This window comes from Moschus berezovskii, chromosome 6 (assembly GCF_049115385.1).
Source record: "Moschus berezovskii isolate FMDL1 chromosome 6, NW_MosBer_1.0, whole genome shotgun sequence".
Lineage (NCBI taxonomy): Eukaryota > Metazoa > Chordata > Mammalia > Artiodactyla > Moschidae > Moschus > Moschus berezovskii.
This window is the reverse complement of record NC_142465.1, coordinates 115,657,337-115,669,374: the sequence shown is the minus strand read 5'-3', so window position 1 is coordinate 115,669,374 and position 12,038 is coordinate 115,657,337. Positions and strand designations below refer to the sequence as shown.

Below are 12,038 nucleotides of genomic sequence, written 5' to 3'. Positions count from 1 at the left end.
TGTGACCCCATGAACTATACAGTCCATGGAATTGGAGTGGGTGGCCTTTTCCTTCTCCAGGGGATCTTCCCGACCCAGGAATTGAACCCAGGTCTCCTGCATTGCCAGCTGAGCCACCAGGGAAGCCCAGGAATACTGGAATGGGTAGCCTGTCCCTTCTCCAGCAGATCTTCCCAAACCTGGAATCAAATTGGGGTCTCCTGCATTGCAGGTGGATTCTTTACCAACTGAGCTATCAGGGAATCAAGATGGGTGCTTGTTAAATGCAGATTCTGATTCTATAGATCTGGGTGAGGCCTGAGATTCTGCATTAAAAAACATTTTTTTATTGAAGTGTAGTTAATATACAATGTTGTGTTAATTTCTACTGTACAGCAAAGTAATTCAGATATAAATTTATGTACATATTCTTTTTCATCATGGTTTGTCATAGCATATTGAATATAGTTTCCTCTCCTATAGTAGGACCTTGTTGTTTATCCATAGAGATTCTGCATTTCTAACCAGTATCTGTTGGCGATGCTAGTGCTCTTGATCTGAGTATCAAGGTGTTTGATAAATGTTTGTGGAATGTGTGAGCAAATGAATGAGTGGTGGAACTAAAACTATTAACTCACTGAAACGCTGCTTTATTAGATCTGAGCAGTTAATAAAGTGATTATTGACTTTTGTTGGACAGAAAAAAAATAACTTGTTTAATTTATGGTTTAGACTGAAAGAAAGACTGAGTCCATTTATTTACAGGTGAAGTATTTTGTGGAGTCATTCTTTGATTGTCTTAATTAGTGATAAAACATTTAGACCAGAAGTCTTAACTACTTTTTTTAAGTTGAAGATCTCTGTAAGTTTGAAATTACATATATAAGTTCAGTGTGTACAACAGCTGCTTGGGTTGGCAGAAACCTGTATGAAGAAGCCAGAGCCCTGTTTGCTTGGCACCCTGCCCCTCAGGCTACTCTTGAAAGGGCACAAGTTGAAAACTTCTGATCTAGGTCATCTGTCTCTGTTAGTTTGAGCTGTGTCTGAGCCAACCTCTTCAGTTGCTAGAATGGTCTCCTAACTGCCAGGAGTGCCATATTCATTCATTGTGATCTTGCTTATAGGAGAATATGGATACTTACAATTGACAGAGAAACACAATGGTTTGTACAGCATAATTGCTGTTTTGGCAGGAGAAAATAAACCCCCCAAATTGAAATTGTATTCAACATTAGAAAGGAAGCAGTGGTGAAATACTGGTATTAGAATAATGCTGAAGAAGAGGGGACAGGCTTAATAAAGAAATAATCTATAAGAAGTTTGACTACAGAAAAATACCTTATGGAATGTATAGCAATGGCCAGGAATACTAAGTGCTTGGCAGAAATCGTTAAAATGACTATCAAAATCAGATTCTGTTATTATAGGGGGAAAATAGGAGTTATTAATCAAGTTAAGAAAACTGGAAAGTTGCAGAAGAGCTGTGTCCGTGGTGAAAGATCTTACTAGTTTCTTTTTTATTCCATCCAGGAGCCAACAGGTGAGTATCTGGACTGGGGCGGTGTTGTTAGCATCTAGTTGTGTTGCTTTCCTGGCCATAATTGTGTCTTGTATTTGTTCATCTTAGTGGTACTTCTTTCTGTCAAAAGGGGAAAATTATTATATTTTGCACTAGGTCTGTTTTGCACGGTTATTGGTAGGGAGGTAAAGGTAAGAGCAGAAATGGAAAATCCCTGAGGGGGTTGTGAAATTGGGAAGTGTGATTTTCTATAGCAAAATAATTTCTGGGGTTTAGAGGAGGTACTTTTTCATGGATGATGTATTCTATGTTGAAAAGGTGGAGTGAAGTTTTCCTTCTCAATCTTTCTTTTAGAAGCCTATCTTAATGGAAACTCACTGGTTGAGCAAGGATTCTTATGGAGTAGGCAGTCTAAGTCATGATACTTCAATTTCCTTAACAGGGGAAATTGGAATTCTGTTGAGAGGAGGTGTCTTTGGTTAACCTGACCTTTACTGACCTAATTGGAAAAAGTTGAGAGAGTGATTCAAGGTGTATTTTAGTCCTCTGTCGTCTTCTAAAAGATAAGTTTGACGTACCTGTAGATTCATTCTCTCCAGCCTGGGCTTGGAGAAGCCTGGAAAAAACTCTCTAATGAGCTAACACCGTCCCCTTTGGCTCCAGCTGCAGGAGTTCTGGCACACATTGAATGAATGTGTCATGATGGAAAATTTAAGTTTTACTTTGCTTCTTCCTTTAATGGCGCAGTACTCTTTGGCTGTCTCTTCCCTACGCATCCACCCCTTCTTTATACTGATAATGGTCTTTCAAGTATGAATGAGTTTCAGAACTGGCTGAGACTGCATAAAACCTGTTTTCAAGAGCCTCTAGGATGGGAGCTGAAATACGATTTGCCCCCTTTTCTCATTGCAAGTATATTACATTTTAGTTACCTTATAGGCTTTGTGGGCAACCCTGGGAATTTTGCCATATTTCATATTTCATGGCCTTTGTGGGAAAGTACATTCCATATTCCAAATGATCAAATTACAAATGAGGTTTTTGAATATAATCCATTTATATGTTGGGGACTTGCTTATACCCTAAGAGGCGTGCCTCTTGAAGTTTGGGTGTTATGGATTTAAGACACAATAAATAGTAGTTACATGGAATGGTTTACTGGGAAGGCATTACAGACATAAGTTAGATAATTCAGTGGATGACAAGTTCATAAATGTTTCTAAGAGAAAGCTGGTATTTTGGAGATTGTATTCTTGACCTTTTATTTTATCCTTGACTTTTAAAATTTTATTTCAGGACAGTCATTTGTACCTTCCTACAATCCTGCTCCTTTTCACTACCGTGACCAGTATGGAAATGATTATTCAGCAGATATTTATAAAGGAAGGAAGGTGTTGAAAAGTACAGAAGAATAACTTGGACCACAGCTACTAGTTTTTCCTTTATTTTTAAGTTTAATTTAAATTCATTCATTTAGCTACATCAGGTGTTAGTTTCAACACATGGGCTCAGTAGTTGCAGCACAGGACTCTGTAGTTGTGGCTCAGCAGTTGTGGCTTGGGCTTACTTGCTCTGCAGCACTTGGGATCTTAGTTTTCCAACCTAGGGTTGAACCCCTGTCCCCTGCATTGCAAGGCAGATTCTTAACCACTGGACCACCAGGGAAGTCCCCTCTCCTGTACTTTAATGAACAAACTATTAGCTGTTTTATCAGAGCTAACCAATACCAAATTTCTTTGTTTTTCTTTCCCATGTTAAGTGCTACAGACTAAATCACTACCACCAGTATCCTCTATATTTTTGACTTTCCTTATAGCTCGGTTGGTAAAGAATCTGCCTGCAATGCAGGAGGCCCGGGTTCGATCCCTGGGTTGGGAAGATCCCCTGGAGAAGGAAATGGCAACCCACTCCAGTATTCATGCTTGGAGAATCCCATGGACAGAGGAGCCTGGCAGGCTACAGTCCTTGGAGTCACAAGAGTCAGAAACAACTTAGCAACTAAACCACCGTTTAGTTGAAGTTTATGTGAATGGCATGATTATATCTTCTTTTGTTCAGTGTTGTTGTTTAGTTGCTAAGTTGGTCCAACTCTTTGCAACCCCAGGGACTGCAGTGCACCAGGCTTCCCTGTCCTTCACTGTCTCCTGGAGCTTGCTCAAACTCATGTCTGTTGTGTCAGTGATGCCATCCAACCATCTCATCCTCTGTCTCCCTCTTCTCCTCCTGCACTCAATCTTTCCAGCATCAGGGTCTTTTCCAATGATTTGGCTCTTCATATCAGGTGGCCAAAGTATAGGAGCTTCAGCCTCAGTCCTTCCAAGAATATTCAGGGTTGATTTTCTTTAGGATTGCCAGAGTCTTCTCCAGCACCAAAGTTTGAAAGCATCAGTTCTTCAGCGCTCAGCTTTCTTTATGGTCCAATTCTCATATCCGTACATGACTGTTGGAAAAACCATAGCTTTGACTATATGGACCTTTGTCAGTAAAGTATGTCTTTTTAATATGCTGTCTAGGTTGTTCATAGCTTTTCTTCCAAGGAGCAAGCATCTTTTAATTTCATGGCTGCAGTCACCATCTGCAGTGATTTTGGAGCTCAAGAAAATAAAATCTGTCACTGTTTCCACTTTTTCCCTTCTATTTGCCATGAAGTGATGGGACCGGATTCCATGATCTTAGTTTCTTGAATGTTGAATTTTAAGCCAGCTTTTTCACTCTCATTTTTCACCCTCATCAAGAGGCTCTTTAGTTCCTCTTCACTTTCTGCCAACAAAGTGGTATCATCTGCATATCTGAGGTGGTTGATATTTCTCCCAGCAATCTTGATTCCAGCTTGTGATTCATCCAGTCTGGCATTTCACATGATATACTCTGCATATAAATAAGCAGGGTGACAATATGCAGCCTTAATGTACTCCTTTCCCAGTTTGGAACCAGTCCGTTGATCCATGTTCGGTTATAACTGTTACTTCTTGATCTGCATACAGGTTTTTCAGGAGACAGGTGAAGTGATCTGGTATTCCCATCTCTTTAATAATTTTCCACAGTTTGTTGTGATCCACACTGTCAGAGGTTTTTAGCGTAATCAGTGAAGTAGAAATAGATGTTTTTCTGGAATTCCCTTGCTTTTTCTATGATCCAGTGGATGTTGGCAATTTTAACTCTGTTTCCTCTGCCTTTTCTAAATCCAGCTTGTGCATCTGGAAGTTCTTGAATCACGAACTGATGAAACCTAGATTGAAGGGTTTTGAGAGCATTACCTTGCTAGCGTATGAAATGAATGCAATTGTGGGATAGTTTGAACATTCTTTGGCATTGCCCTTCTTTGGAATGAAAGCTTACCTTTTCCAATCCTGTGGCCACACAGTCTTAACTACTGTACCACCAGGGAATTCCCTCTCCATTTATTTAGATTTTCTGAATCTCCTAATGAGATTTTTATAATTTTCCGTGTGGTGGTTTTACACATCTTTTGTTAGATTTATTTTTTAAAGTTTCGTATGTTTTAATACTGTTGCAGTATCATTTAATTTTTTTAACTTTCTAAGTGCTGTTTCTGATCCCAAGTATTTTTCTGGAATAACAGGTGTAAGTTTGTATGTGTCTGCTATAGGCTCTGCTGGGTGGAATGAGAAGAGTTATGTAAAGAGAAATGAACAGAATAGAATGGGAGTGAAAAGGACACGTTCGTAAAGGACACGTTTGTTCCCCTTTCATAGATTTTTCTCCTTTGTGTAAAACTTAGGAAATACTCATTTGTTTTCCATACGTGTAACCTGTGGAAGAAAGGGCAGATAATGTTGTTTTTTTCCTTCAAGGGTACACTGTGCCCTTTCATGCTTTAGTGTTGCACAGGAGGTACTAATTAACTGCTGGGAAAAGTAAAAAGTTTTGAGTGGGCAGTTTCTGATCCAAATTATATTCTTTTCTTGGAGAAAGGAGTTTTGTTACTTAATTTCCTCAGGAAGCCTGATTGTTAAGGGTTTTTTTAGATTAGCCAATGTGAAAAATGCCCAGATCTTAAGCATGTTAGTTCATTAAGCAGTTCTCTTTGTAATGTGATTTAGAGAATTTCATAACCTATTTCATCTCAGTACTAAGAGAGAATCGATTTCCCGTTCGTGAGTATTCCTCACATGTTGTGCTGTTGCTGCTGCTCCTTAGTCGCGTCCGATTCTTTGCGACCCCATAGACGGCAGCCCCCCAGGCTCCCCTGTTCCTGGGATTCTCCAGGCAAGACTACTGGAGTGGGTTGCCATTTCTTCCTCCAATGCATGAAAGTGAAAAGTGAAAGTGAAGTCGCTCAGTCGTGTCTGACTCTTAGCGACCCCATGGACTGCAGCCCACCAGGCTCCTCCGTCAATGGGGTTTTCCAGGCAAGAGTACTGGAGTGGGCTACCATTGCCTTCTGCGCATGTTGTGCTAGGCACCTGGAAAACAGATACTAGGTAGAATCTCCCTCAAAATGAACAAGCATTCAAGATTAACTCCTGTCTCCCAGAGAAAATTCCTATTGGCACATGGTTTATTTCCCTGTAGCTTCTTCTAAATGTATGTTTGAAAAATGACTGAACTAGTACTATCGATTCAGCTGTCTTTTTTTTTTTTATTTAGCATTTAACTCAAGATTTTTCAGCCACTGAAATATGTTTTTATAAACAGCCTTTCATGATGTGTAAAACTTATGTTCTGTATCATCATTGAGTTAATTTCCCCACTGATTGGACATTTGATTCATTTTTTTTTGCACTTACACTAATATTTGGATGAACATTTTTAAAGTCTTTCTGCATTTTGAGTTATTTCCTTAGAAGTGAAAATACTGGCTTAAAGAATTTGACCATTTTAACACTGAAGAAATTTATTTAGTGACTAGTGAGCATCACCTGTATGCTCAGTATTGGACAGCAAGTAAGGAACAAGACAGATAAGGTTTTCATTGTCATGGAGTTTAGTGAAAGAGAAAGATTAAACAATTATACAAGCCAATTCATAGTTAAAAATTTTGGGAAGTGCTTGGGGGGAAAAAGCACAAGATGTCATACAGAAGAGCAAAATCAGTGGTGATTGTTCTAATTTGGGGGTTGGGTGGGAGTGGTCAGGAAAGGCCTCTTTGAGGAAGCGACATTTAGACTGATAACCAAAGCACAAGTAGTGTGTGATTGGCCCATCTAAGGAAAGAGGGCATAACCAGTGTTAAGACTGGGGGAGAGGAGGAGGTGGGGAAAGGGGTCTGTGACAAGGGTTCTGGGGAAAACTTGGAACATAAGAACTGAACGAGTATCATTCTGTTAGTGGAGAGAGAGAAAGAAAGTGATGTGAAATAAGTAGGTAGTAAGGGGCCTTTCTGGAGAAGGCAGTGGCAAGCCACTCCAGTACTATTGCCTAGAAAATCCCATGGATGGAGGAGCCTGGTAGGCTGCAGTCCGTGGGGTCGCTAAGGGTCGGACACGACTGAGCTGCTTCACTTTCACTTTTCACTTTCACACATTGGAGAAGGAAATGGCAACCCACTCCAGTGTTCTTGCCTGGAGAATCCCAGGGACGGGGGAGCCTTGTGGGCTTCCGTCTATGGGGTCACACAGAGTCGGACACGACTGAAGTGACGCAGCAGCAGCAGCAGCAAGGGGCCTTTCTGGGTCGTATTAACAGTTGAAATTCTTGAGAAATACGTTGTCTTGTTCCATTCCAAAACGACCCACCAATGTACACATCTGTCAACCCTGTTTGAGTGCCTGGCTTATTTAATAGCATTGATAGTCTTATTTGTGAAGGACTTTGCTGATGTGATTGTTGAAATGTTTTCATTTCAGTTTGTATTTCTTTGATAATTATTGAAGAGTAATCTTTCCCCAAATGTTTGTCATCATTTTTGACCATTCCATCTGTCACTAAATGGACCATTCCTTTCTCACTAAAATGTCATTTTTAAGGTTCTCCCACAAGTACTCAAGTGACAGACTGGGAACTACTTGTCAGGAATTGAAAGAAGAGTTTCTTACATGTCTCTCACTCTTAGTTCTCTGAATAAGGGGCTGGATTTGGTCAAAACTGGGTTTCTTATGGCTATATTATTTTATGATTCATGGGTATACATGTGTGTCAAGTTGGGAACTGGAAAAGAAACTGATAAACTCTCGTGACTTTTAAGAGCCAGCTCACATCATCTTTCCCTTAAGGAGCAATCCAGATCTCTGGTAACCAGAACCAGTTGCTGCTGCTTTCATGTTTGTTTAGCTTTTTGTTTGTATTCTTATTTATGTGACTCTTTGTTCTTCTTTTGCTTGTTCGTTAGAGATTCTCTGATGATGAGTTCCTCAAAGGCAGAGACGGTGGCATGTGGTTCATCCTTGTCTTTGTGCCTTCACTGGTGGTGACACCATACATGATGATATTTCCGACATGCCATATAAATAAGCTGGCTGTTCATATTTATGGCTATCATACTCCTTAACGTTGACTGTCCTTTGAAAAATTAGCTGGAGGAATAGCCTTTGTTGGTTCTGAGGCTGAGGAATTGCATACCTATGGTAATGTGTGAACCTCCCAGGTTGACAGGTCTTGGCTGGGTTTTTCATCAGTAGTCCGTTGCATTCACAGAAGTTGGAAACTGCCCAGGACCTGTAACAACTTGCCTGGGTGTTGGGTTTTGTTATCTTTTGGGTGTTTTCACTTTGCCCAACACCAGGTGTCTGGGGGAGAGATCTAACTGGTTGGAGCCTGTAAAAATTCAGTGTGTGTGATGACGATCTTTGTAGAGCTGAACCTCAGTAAACTGCAAATACTTGTGAGAACCCAAATCAGAAATGGACATGGGATCTCGTCTGATCTTCAAAGCCGAGCAGGGTTGGGCCTGATTGGTACTTGGATGGGAGAAATGGACATGGGAACAAGATTACATTTCTGTGTTCTGAAATCCCACAGAGATCACTGAAAGGCATTCTTAATTTTGTGTATACCTGTGTATACTACATTCCATCATAGAAACTGCTGTCAATTGTTAGTGAATCTGATCGCTTTCAATGCTTAAAGTGTTGCTTGGTTTGTTAGGTGAGCCAGGCTCTCTGTTTCTCTGGTTTCTTCTACTCATGGCCTACAGTTTGAGCATTTTCATTGTTATTAGCAGTTAACATTCCTGAGGTTTTTATTGTGGATGTCCTTATTTATGTTAACCCTATACCTCAGTACTGTGGATAATTTTAGTCTTCCTCATGTAAGGTTTATAATTAATGGCACTTCAGCATGTGTTCTGATGAAAATTGGAGCAGACCACCTGCCTTTTCTGGGTAGGTGGGGATTCTTTTGTTACGAACTTCTCCCATGCTGTTAGAATTTGCTGAGATAAATAGGGGTTGCCATTCCATTTGGCATACATTTATGAATGCTGTCACACGTTAGGCGCTGTGTGAGCTCTGTTCACACAGAGACATTAAGCCACATGGTAAGGAGCAGTAATAGAGTTGGGCACAGGTTCTTTGGGAGCATCAGTGAGAGGTATTTAGCACATCTGTGGAGGGTGTGATCCCAGAGGCTTTCTGGAGAAAGCAGCAGTTAAACTGAGTTTTGAAGGATAAGAGTCAGTTGGTAGCAGGGATGTTTTTTAATTGAGGCAAGGCTGGGGAGAAGGAGTACAGTTAAGAAGCTATTGCCGAAGTACACACACTGCCACCTGTGAAATATTCTGGTGAGAAACTTGAACCTGAATTGGATCATGACTCTCTAACTCCTAGCTTACTGGCTATAAAGGGATGGAGAGGCATGTTAAATGACATCTTTGGGATACAGTTAGCAAAGCCCAAACTTGGGGAAGCTATCTGGTTATTTTCAACAAAGTACAGAAAAAGAGGAAGTAGTAATCTGTAGATTAAAAGAGCTTTAAGAGGGAATTCCCTGGCAGTCTAGTGGTTAGGACTCGGAATGCCTGGGGCCCAAGTTTGATCTCATGTCAAGGAACTAAAATCCCACAGGCTGGGTGGTGTGGCAAATAAAAGAGAGATTTAAGAGACATATTAATGAAATGCAGTATGTTGCCCTGTTGGACTCTGATTTGAATAAATCATTTCTAAAGAATTTATGAGACAGGAGGGAGTATTTGAACATCTACTGGATAGTTGGATAATATTGAACAATTTTTTAAAATTTAGGTGTGGTAATGGTAGTGTAATTATTTAAGGAGATAGTTCTTCTTTTCAAGGTATAGAATAAAGATGAAATTAGATGATGCCTAGAATTTGCTCCAGAGTGTGTGTTCTGTGCTAAGTCACTTCAGTCGTGTCTGACTCTTTGCATCCCCCTGGACTGTATAGCCCGTCAGGCTCCTCTGTCCGTGGGATTCTCCAGGTAAGAACACTGGAGTGGGTTACCATTTCCTTCTCCAGGGTATCTTCCTGACCCAGGGATCAAACCCAGGTCTCCTGCATTGGCAGGCGGGTTCTTTACCACTAGTGCCAGCTGGGAAGCCCGAGTGTTCCAGAGCGATCCAGAACTGGCTGGGTGCTAGGGGGAGCAAGCATGTATTGATGCATTTTGAAGCTAAGGGATGAGCTACATAAGCTGATTATTATGCTTTTCTTTCTTGCTTTGTGTTTGTTTGCACCATTCTGTAATGTTTTTAAAAGCTGTTCCTGTGCTCCAGGCAAGAACTATTAGGGACCTAAAATAAAGCACTGGTTGTAAAGGTGGAACAAAAAAGATGGAATAAGATAAAAAGATGGATTTGAGGAATAAGTTATAAGATAATCAGTTAAAGTTGAATGTTTGGGGCTAAAGGACGGGAGAGGGGGTCTAAGTTGCTGGTTTAGAGCCTGAGCACGGTTCCCTAAGTTATGGCACATGGAAGCAACGTATCTTGAGGAGCTGGTGCGGAGCAGTGGTATTGCAAGTTCGCTTTTGTACATACTGAGTTTAGGACAGCCAAGCCAGGTAGCAATGCATGGTTGGTAGCTTACAAGTAAAGACAAAGCAAGATACAGATCAGTATGTAGGTGGTGGTAAACCTTAAGAAAAGCTGAGGTTGCCCTGGGAGAATGTGTACAAGAGGACAGGAAGGGGTGCCCCTGTGAGGGGCAGAGAGAGAGGAGCCAGTTAGAATTCTGAGAGGGAAAGTCCGAGAGAGAGGATTTTCAAAGGCGGGCAAGGAAATAGGAAGTTTTAGGAAGAGTATGGAAACCGTGACAGATCTAGAAGGAAAGTCGAGTGGGATAAGGGCTTGTCTCGTTCCTCTTGATTATGAACATTAAAGGCCTTTGGGGAGCTGGTGGTGGGTGGGACAGCTTTATGAGTAAACTATATTTACTATCCTGCAGTTATTAAGTCCCTTTAGAGCGGATTAATAGAGACTGTAGACCATATGAAATTTGTGCTAATTAGCTAGAGTGTTATGATTAAAAGCGGAAGAGCTTTTATTTTATTGGGAATTAAGATCATTACCCTTCATTCCCTTGGTGTCATCAACTTGAAAATCATGTTCACTTGTGCAGAGACCTTTTCCAAGTTTACTCTAGCTCCCTTTCTATGAAATTTTGCTAAATTGCCCCACCATTAGTGGATCAGAAGCTGTGTTCAGAGTTTAGGCATTGTGACACCTATTTTAAATGCAGTTTTCCCAGTGAGTCTCATGCTGTGCTGTTACTCTTCAGGGTGAATGCAAAATCCTAGCGGTAGGCAAAGATGATGTTGCTTACTGGTTTCTTTTTTTTTTTTTTAAGATTAATTTTTTGGCTTTCTGTTTTAAAAACTTTTTGTTTTGCTTCTTTTATCCCATAGTGCAGATGAAATAAATGACTGTGGAGTTGCTGTGAAAAGTTAACAGATCGGTTGAACTGTGAACTGTTTATGTTACTACCAGCACATGACGGTCAGCACTGTATCTCTGTGGGGCTGGAATATGGACAGTTGTTGCATTCTGAGAAAAGTTTTGGCTGGAGGGAAATAGCCCTGTGCCCCTTTCACCATCTTCTCTGCTGGAATCTTAAAGTTTGTATTTATTTTCCTGTAAGTACAGAACTGTGAGAACTTGTCTCGTTTGAAAAACCCTCATGTAGCAAATTGTCTGGCCCACATAGGGATACAGGGATGACTCAAGCTGTTCGGGATTCTTTTCCTTTTGTTGGTAACCTCTGACCAAAGAATTTACACATTTTTCATGAGACAGTTTGAGAACTTGGTGGAGAGAAGGGGCCAGTGAGAATGCTTCTCTTCCCAGAGCGTGACTGCTGCTCCATTGCCTGTTGAGTCATTCCCACAGCTCTATATAGAGCTTTTCTGGCTTTTCTTTTAAACATGATGTTCTTGGAGTGGGAAAGAAAGAAAGTTTTTTTTTTTTCTCCTCCACAGACTCCCCTGCCCCAAATCTGCATTGCTCACTCTCTTCTAGTAACAGAGTATTGCCCTCAATCATTCTGAGACGGTTTTCTCTTCTAAGGCCTCTCAGCACTTTCATTTATCATTTGTGTGACTATGTGAGCATTAAGGCATTTGCTGGGCTTGTTTCCCCCAGTAGACTTTCAAGATACAGGCTGTCACTTAACCAGAAAAATGGAGG

At 40.8% G+C, this 12,038-nt stretch overlaps 1 protein-coding gene across 1 annotated transcript in view; it reads left to right on the top strand.

The window, feature by feature from the left end:
• MRTFA (myocardin related transcription factor A) overlaps window positions 1–12,038 on the top strand; it is a 179,978-nt gene that overhangs the window by 59,293 nt on the left and 108,647 nt on the right. The gene's annotated exons all lie outside the window — the stretch shown is intronic.